This window comes from Suncus etruscus, chromosome 10, assembly GCF_024139225.1.
Source record: "Suncus etruscus isolate mSunEtr1 chromosome 10, mSunEtr1.pri.cur, whole genome shotgun sequence".
Lineage (NCBI taxonomy): Eukaryota > Metazoa > Chordata > Mammalia > Eulipotyphla > Soricidae > Suncus > Suncus etruscus.
The window spans coordinates 15,058,496-15,068,543 of record NC_064857.1 but is presented as its reverse complement, the minus strand read 5'-3'; positions in this window follow the sequence as shown (position 1 = coordinate 15,068,543).

The window sequence follows — 10,048 nt, the reverse complement described above, 5'->3', positions numbered from 1 at the left end:
TTCTCTGTCCTTGAAGCACACTGCCATGGGAACAACTACTGGCTCCATACATGGTCATTATCACACCCCAAGGTCTTTTTATGGTGCCAGGAAACTTTCTGCTATGTTGTGGATGATAAAATCAGGCCTCTGTAGCTAGGGATCTTGGTATTTGCATAGGTCATAGGATGAACCATAGTGCAGAGTCTTTCTTTATAGTTCTAGAAGTTCTGTTCCATCATGGTTGTTGTAATCAGTCTTCTGTAATAAGTGGTCTTGGTTCTTGTTCAGATCTTTTTCTTTTTTTTAATTGAACTGCTCATTCAAGAGAGCCAAGACTGGTTCAAGAGTAACTTTGGTAGATTTCAATGTTCATACATAGTTCCCAGGTTCTTTAATATTTTATTTGTTTATTTGTTCAAGAGTGACTTTGGTAGATTTTAATGTTCATACATAGTTCTCAGGTTCTTTAATATTTTATTTATTTGTTTGTTTATTTATTTAATGGTTTTTGGGTCATACTCAGCAGCACTCAGGGGTTACTCCTGGCTCTATGCTCAGAAAATGCTCCTGGCAGGCTCAGGGACCATATGGGATGCCAGGATTCGAACCACTGTCCTTCTCCATGCAAGGCCAATGCCCTACTTCTATGCTATCTCTCTGGCCCCTCTTTAATATTTAAAAAAAATGAAAATATTGAGTAATAAAGATGTCCAGACTCAGAGTTAGAAAGTAGAAAATTTTATTGGGAAGAAAATAGGAGAGAAAGTAACTATTCACATTCAGCAGGAGAGGCACTTGGAAAAGGACTAACTTAAGTATGGCTTGTGACTCAGTCTTAAGGCGACTCAGTTTTTCTGTTGCTTTGCCACTATCATTTGTTACAGAGAACACAGCATGGTTACAGAGAACACCAAGAATTCTTTTTGTCTTACAGAACTGAGACTATTTTAAAGTCTTTTTTAATTTTTGTAATATTTTTTTTATTTGCAAAACATTTAACAACAGATAGAGCTCTGGCCAGTCAGTCCTATGAATTGGGGGGGTGGCTGCCAATTAATAAATTAGCAAAGAATTTGTACCATCCCAGGCCAGAAATGGTACAGATGGTAAATCAACTCACCCGAGTCTGCTGCTAAGAAAGGACTAACTCTCCAAATGTATTTCTATTCAGCATATTGGGTGTGTTTATTTAGTTAGTTCTTTTTATATTATCCATTACATTAGCTGCTTAGGTTTTGGCCTTTATCTCTAGGAGACCAAAAATTGGGGCAGAATTTAGGGTTCTGGAAAAGTGTAAACTTCCCAATCTTAGATAGGCCAGGCATCAGCAGGAATGTCTAAAATATAGACTTAAATGGAGCTACAGTATGGAGCTAAAAGCATCAATGAGCAAGAAGTAAATTGAAGCTCCTTCTTTCCAGGAAGATCATGTGGATGAAACCCTATTCACAAACAAAGAACTTTTGGAGTTCCAGAAACCCGGAGAGTTTCTTACTGTCTCCAGTATTGGAGATGGGAGTTGCCTTCTGCCTTTTCCTGATGATCCTCTTTAAAAAGGACTATCAAGTGCATAGGTTTGAGGAGCTTTTGGTTTTGATATTGGCAAATGCCAAGGACATTCTTTTGCAAATCAAGCCTCCCAGTTAGATTGATTATTTACCTGTGATTTAGTAGTGGTGATAAAGGTGATGCACATTCTTGACCATTTCTTTGGCTAATGGAAGAACACAAACTTTTGTAGTGAACTGTTGCTGTCCTTAATTTTAGGGAAATGAAAAAGAGGAGAGAAGTTAATCTTCCTCTTTAATGGTAGAGAATATTTTTTTCTGTATTTGAGACTATTGTCATGAAGACAGTAAAGTTGACTTGTGTATCGATGGTGACTGCATAAAGACCTACTCTGTGGAGCAGGAATGAGAGAAAAATATCACCTTTTCATTAGTGGTGGCATAAAGAAAAATCTCTCTCTGGTGCTTTCCTGGTGATGAAGTGCTCCAGAAAAGCAAAGGTCTCCACTGCTGACCTACTTCACCTTTATTACTAGGACCTTTGGGGATACTCATCTTTAGAGAAGGAGAAGAAACCAGACTCCAATAAAGACTGCAAAGTTTGTGACCTTTTGGATGGTCTCTGTGTCAACTATTTTGCTACTTTTTACTTCTGACTCAGTTAACTACTCTAGGAATAGGTACAGCTGAATGAAATGTGTTTTTCTCACTTACCTTCATGAGGTGTTCTTTGGCCAGTACTTCTCCCAAGTGAGACAGAAACATGACTTTGATGGCATGGTTTGACTGTTACTGTGGTTGTATTGATGGAGCTGCTGGAGGTAAATATAGCTTATGCCTTTATATCGAAGGTTTTCTGTATATATGCTAAGAATATTATGGGGAGGTCTGGTATATATCTTTTAAGAAGACTTCTTTGGTGATAGCCAGGATAAAGTGGTAATAGCCAGAGCAAATAGAATTCTTTATTTCACTGGAGATCTATCTCATTTGGTCTTTGGTGGAAAAGGATTGGTGCTAATGGAGAACTTTGGGTCTTCGTTTGGGTTGGCCTGCCCCTAGGAAAGTAAGACTATTTTTTTTTTTGTGCGTGTGTGGCTCCATCCAGTTATAATTTAAGAAGCGTTATGACAACATACCCCAAATTTTCATTTGTTTGTGGTGCTCAGGGGTTTCTCTTGGCTCTGTGCTCAGAAATTGCACTTGGCAGGCTTGGAGGACCATATAGGATGCTCGGATTTGAACCACCATCCATCCTGGGTCAGCTGTGTGCAAGGCAAACGCCTTACCGCTGTGCTATCTCTCTAGCCCCATGCCCAAGATTTTCATTAAGAAAATGACACTTTGGTGGTCCACTTTGAGTCCACTGTCTTATGTTAGATTGTTTATTTTCCCCACTTTTTATATTTTCTCCTCTTTGTGAACTGTTCAATAAGGTATTTTGGTGAAAGAGTCCCTCTCTATTTTTCTTTCTCGTTGTTATTTGTTAAATAAGGAAGTTTGTAGAAGTGTCCCTCCATTTAACGTTTATATAAGAACCAAGTCAATTGGATTGTTGGACTTGTTCTAACATCCCCATAGGCTCCAATCTCGGCATGTGATACTGTTCTTTCTTTGCATAGACACATTAAAATGGGAAATTATATACAAACACATTCTTATAGAGATGGGAACACACAAAATTTCTTAAACGGTGACAATTGTGTCCACTGTCTTAAGTTAGATTGTTTATTTTCCCCACTTTTTATCTTTTTTTTCTTTGTGAACTGTTCAATAAGGAATTTTGATGAAAGAGCCCCTCAGTTTAATGCTTATGTTTGAACTAGGTCATGGGGATTGTTGGACTTGTTCTGGCAGCCCCTTATGTGCTGATAACGATAGTTGGCATTATTCCTTGTTTGCATGGGCACATTAAAATGGAAAATACTATACACACAAATAAGTTCTTATCTAATAGAGATAGGAACACATAAATCTTGTGGTGCAATGGACCCTTACACACTGAACATTGACATGATGACCTGGCACAGGCCTCAGAGGCTTGGGCATTTTCCAGTCACCCCTGAACCAGGGAAGCCATCTACAAAACAAGCAAAGTTGTCTATGACATCACCTGGAAGCAATCCTCTACCAGGGAAGACCCTACTGCTGCTCTGATATTGATTTACTCAAAAGAGTCTTCCCATAACACTGAGAAGATTTAAACAACAACAATGACCTGCATACTGGACAGGGCTTTCTGCATTGCCCTTCAATTGTGAATGAAAATTAGACGCTGCTCTGCACCAGCCTGACTTCAATGTAGGATATATGAATTCCAGAATCTTCAGTACAGAAGCATGATACCAACAACAGAGACTGTGAAAAATATAATTGTATGGGCACTACAGATAATGACTGGAATTGGACAAACTAGTTTGCCTGGAGCTTAGAAATGGTCAAGAAACTTTAGGGGTAGGGTCTCCGTGTACTTAGGCCAAAGTTTTTCCTTTCCATGACCCCCGTACTTTGGTGGGCCCATGCAAACGATAATTGCCACTCTAACATTGTTTTTACAGTGCTCCTTTGACTCTAAACCTTTAAGAAACCACTAGTAAAAATATCTGGAATTGCATATATGCTTTTAGTTACACTAGCCTTCTGGGGGATAAAGGAGGGAGATAAGGGATATATGTTTGGGAACAGGGATGAAGGGAGGACAACACTGGTGGTGGAAAGGCCCTCATCTATTGTCACTGTGTACCTTAAATATCACGGTGCAAGATTTGTGAAAAAAAATTAAAAATGCTTCTAATAATGTAAGCCATTACGATCAAAAATTGTGTTTTAATTAGAAATGTTCTTTGACTTACCTGTATTATTATATTATATTAATTATATTATATGTTATGTTATGTTACTATATTATGTTATGTTCACCTCAATATGTTAATCAATTTTGTCTCTTGAATAAATTCTTACAATAAAAAAAAAGAAAATGACACTTTGATGGTGGTGGGAATATTCTACTTTCCCTCATTCTCCCTCCCTTTTTTTTTACCTTTCTTTTATTTGTTGCACTTATGGTTGGTTCATTTTCTATCATTTATGGTTCTGAGAGTTTTTGTGATTTTTTCCCTCTTTCCATAACAGGGGATAGTCTCCAATTTAAGATTCTATGATGAAGAATTATCTCTTCTGAGAGTGAAAGATTGATTGTTAGGGAGAAGAAATCTAAATTTGCATCTTCTAGATGTTTCCACATCACCTTTCAACTTCTTTCACTTAATTTTTCTTTATCCTTTGCATCTTTGTATTTTATTTTTTTAATAGATGCCAACTTTTTCCATCTGTTTTTCTTTTGTCAGTAAATTCAGCAATTTATTTTTGCTCACTTATTTACATTTACCACAACTCTCACATAAATTCTGTGGCAGCTTTTATTCACATAAAATCAAATATATTTGATTTGCATCATTTTAAAACCTGCATTCTAAATCACACAACATTATCATGGGAGTTGAGTAGAAAGACAATGAGGTACTATATACTTTAAACTAAAGGAGTACCATCTATTTTGACTCAGGCTTACACTTCCAGAGGGTTGACTATAAATTCACTCATGATTTTTCACTTCAATTTCTTGTACTTATTTTTTATTTGCAAAATAATTGAACCTTCAATTTTGTTTTGCTCATTTGCACTTTTTTTTCTTAAATAGTCTATAAATTTTAGTTGTGTCAGCTTATCTGCTGTTTGTCACTGAACCCATTTTCCTGTGGTGCAATTTATTTCCTTAGGGATTTTTCTCCACAGTACTTTCCTATCTCAACTGGGTTAGGACACATAATTCAGCATGGAAACTCATCAAGGACCTATTTTGGTTCATTCCCAGTGCCATTTGCCAGGCATTATTGTACTTAAAGGAGAAAAGATGCTTCAAATTATTTTTAATAAAATTTTTTTTGTTATTCTTGAGTGGTTATAAGATTGTGAGAAATAGAGCTAACATAATTAAATTTCATTCATATATAAAAATAAACATGCTAAAGTTTAAAAATAATTATCATATCTAAGATTTAAAATTAAAAATTGAAAAGTGATCTAGGTTATTTTTAATTGTTTAAAAAGGGAAGGGAAAAACCTAATCTAAATTTATTTCTCTCACCTAAATTAAAAACTTATTAATTAAAAATTGATTTATTTGTCATCACTTTCTTTTATAGAAAGAAATTCAGAAGGACACAAAATAATGAAGCAAATAATTTTTTGGTGACTTTCAATTGGTCGACCCCCAGTGGTTCATCCTGACTCTGCCTAAGGAATTACTCCTGGCAGATTTGGAAGAATGTATAGGATATTGTTGATAGAACCCAGGCCAACCTCAAGAAAGGGAACTGGCTTATCTTCTGTACTACCTCTCCAGTTCAAAATAGTTTTTACTGAAATAAATTTTATTTTATTATTTCTTTATTTATTTTGGATTTGGACTACACCCAATGATGCTCAGGGGTTACTCCTGGCTATGTGCTCAGAAATCACTCCTGGATTGGGGGACCATATGGGACGTGGAGGGATTGAACTGTGGTTCATCCTAGGCTAGCGTGAGCAAAGCAGATGCCTTACTGCTTGCACCACCACTCCGGCCCAATGGAAGAAATTTTAGAGAGATGTTCAGGGAGAGAAAGAAAGACATTTCTATTATTAGAACCTGTCTTTTTCTATGATTTGGGACCCTTCCATTTGAATATTTATTTTATTTGTTAGTTGTCATTTTTAATCAAAAAGATCTACTATGATTCATTATGATCACTAGGCATGGGTCCACTGGGGGGACATAGAATGAAATATACAGTACAAACACCTCAGCTGAGCATATATGAATATCATAGCTCTGTGCATGTGTTCCATATCACACTTTGTAGATGTAGAAATGAATGTAGTGATTTCATGTTTGCATTTGAGGAAACTATGATTTATATTGGTGAGATGACTAGATGGCTTCTTCAAAGACCAATTCTTAGGCTTTTAACATAAAATGATTATTTAGTGTTATAAATTTATTATTATAACATTTATCCATTTTGAGAATGGTAGAGAAAACAATTTGAATGTAGCCCAGATTTATAGGTGCTAAATTTAAAACCCATTTCTGAGAATGCCTATAATATTATATAATTATAATTATTATATTGCTGTTGGACTATTTGAAATATTTTAAGCCAAGGGAATCAGGGGAAATGCATTTGACCAAATTTTAAATTAATTAGAATAAATAAAATAAAACCTTGAGAAATTGAACTTGTCTTAATTTCTTAGATACATCATATATTTACTTTTCCTGTACTCCCTCCAGTCTTATCTAGTTATGAAAATATTTAAGTCACAGAAAAAGATGAAATACTTAGTATCTGCAAAAGAAATTATCCACTTATAAATTAGTTTCCATTATAACCTTTCTTTTTTATTAATTAGCTTCACAGGTATTTGGTTGAGATACTGAAAGAGTAAGGTTCTTTGAGAGATGCTTTTTGGCCACGGTGCTTGTCAATGTAAATATTATCTAGAACAGTAGGGGGCAGCAGAGCACCAATCCCAATTTTAGAAATCTGGACTCGTCCTCCTGAAAAATTTGTCATACAGGTGAGACAAGCTTTGAAGCTTTACAGAGATTCAAACTGGTTGAAGAAAGAACAGAGAGCTCAAGTTATAGTCCATATGCTTAACACTCTACAAATTAAGGGTTGACAAAACATTCAAACTTAAGACTGAGAACCAAATGGAAAATAAAAAATATCCATATTAGGGTTGAAGCAATAGTACAGTCAATAAGACACTAGCCTTGCTGAACCAAGTTCGATCTTCAGCATCCCATATGATCCTCTAAGCCTGCCAGTAGTGACTCCTGAGTGAAAAACCAAGAATAAGCCATGAGTCTGCCGGATATGGCCCTAACATCAAAAAAGAAAATAAAAGAACAAGAGAAAAAAAATCTCTGTTAACTAAACCATATCTAGTCTGTTTATGAACACATATATTTAAAAAAAAGTCATTAAAATAGCTAAGAATAAAGGGCAGGGGTAAAATTCAATAGATACAATGAAATATATCCAGTTTGATTCTAGTGCTATTAGAAGTTCTATATCTTCTGAGACTGAGACTGCTTTCTTGAGGAAATACCTGTTTTACTATTCAGTGTGACATAGTGTCTACCTCAAATAGGTTTGTTTGGTTTGGAGTGGCTGTTGCTCTTACTAAAATATAATAAGTAAAATTTGGTTGTAATCTGTGGAAACTTGAGGGAAAGCAGAGAGCCAAAATCCAGATTTTAAGAAATTGTCCTTTAAGTACTTTGAAACACTAGTCATTTTACTACTGGCACAAAAGTCTAACATTATGATAGTTTTAATGTGATCTCAATTTAGTGTGATCTGAATCTGATTTCCCAGGTTAAATGATCATTACTAAAACAACTGAAGCCTTGATTTAATACATGTTGTATCTCTGAATGGAACAAGTCTAGGAATGAATGAAATATTTGGGGGTATTGGTTAGAGCAGGGAGTTATAGTTAGTTTGAGAATTATAATCAATTGCAATGGCCCTATTAAATCAAAAGGCATTATGTTTCTCTCATCTTCACTTAGAAAAAATAGTAAGTTACAGAATAATAGGCAAAAATATAATTGCACAAGTCAGAGTTGCCAAATTATAATGTTTACACTTTGAAATCACTACACCGGGAAATCAATTTCTTTTATTTGTTAGCAAGGTAGGTAATTAAAATTATTTTTCTTATTTACACCATATTTACTTACTTCTAGAGCTACATCCCCTGAAAGAATAGACACATTTCCATCAGGGTTATAACCTGTGTTGGAGATAGTAGGGTGATTATCAACAAGATATTCTATATTTAAACTCTCTCTAGAATTTAAATGTTAATTGGTTCTTTACATGTGGAAAAACAATATAACATAAAAACTTTATTCTGATCAGATCCCTTTATAACCTTTCAGGTTAAAACAGTATTTTAAATTACTGCTTCAAAGAATACTCTTCTGCAAAGCAATAACTTTCTCTTAAGCAGCACTGCATTCCATCTTTCCCATCCAAGAACAGGAATCTCAGCTCTTAAAGCATTCTGCTCTCATACAGATGCCTTAGCACTTGATCCCATTAAGTTTGAAGTAGCATTTGAGGCCTTTACCTTACACAGTATTATAAGATGTTATGACTTGCATTGCCATCTTGTACCTCTCCTCAACCTACTAAATGCCTCTAAAGAAGTGCAAACACTCACTACCTCAGAATCAAAATTAGGAAAAATAATATGAATAGCCCTAAAATATGACTAATATTTTACAAAAAGGAACTACTTAGATACAATGAAAGATAAACTCACAGGGAATATGGAGATTACAGTTATTGCTGTATCAGCTGAGGAACTACTATAAGCTAGGACAAAGGTCTTGAAAGAGCTTTTTCTACTGTCTTTAGAAGGAACCTGTTCCTGCACAAATTGTGATGTAAGACTTTTAGCCTCGAGAACAGAGAAAATAAATTTTTGTTGTTTAACTCCCACAGTTTGTGGTTCTCTGTTACAGCAGCCTTAACAAACTGATACAAGACAGAGTCACAAGCTCGGCTGGGAGCGCCATTGGCAATTAATGCGACCTATTTTTCAGGACACAATGCTTCACGAGGGCTACTGCTTTTAAGAAAGTCTTCCTTGTCACTGACATGGCACTAGGAATATACATTTACTTTATACATAATTGAATTTTAAGAGCTTTTCTCTGACCACCCAAATCACCAGAATTTGAATATTAGGGTGATTGTTTTTTGCTTTTTGAAACCACACTCAGCTATGTTTAGACCTATTTCCAGCTCAATGAGTCAGGTGCAAGGGTTCAAAGCAGATTTCACACATGCTAACTTGCACTTGATCCATTGGATATTTTTCTGGTGTTCAAGAATATTTATAAGCTAACTGCATAAGTGACAACAATGCCTTGTTTATAATAATTCTACTGGAAAATTATAGAAAATATATTAACAAAATAGTAAATATTCTTATTGAATCCAGGAGAATTTTATGTGAATTTGGATAAAACAATAGTATAGCCCTTAGATCTAATTCTGGTACAGTCTCTTAAATACCTTCAGCCAGTCTAGAAATTAAGACCCAATAATAGAATCAAATAGGCAAAGTTTTATTACTGTATTTTGTAAATATTTTCTGTCATTTCTGTTTGATTGTTTTGGGATCACAGCTGGTGAAGGTCAGGCTAAATCTAGACTCTGCTTGGAAGAATCATTCTTGGTGGTGCTTAGGGGACCGTATGGGGTGCCATAAATCTAAACTGGGTTGGTTTCATGTTTTGCTAAAACCCAGCTTTCTGTGATGACTTCACAGTTATAAGACACAAGGAAGATACAATTGCATGCTATTAAGATAGTTTTTTAAAAAATTACAGGTGCCAGAGATATAGTATAGCAGGTTAGGCACTTGTCTTGCAAACAATGACCCAGATTAAAACCTAGCATTACATTAGATTCCTCGAGCAGAGAACTAGG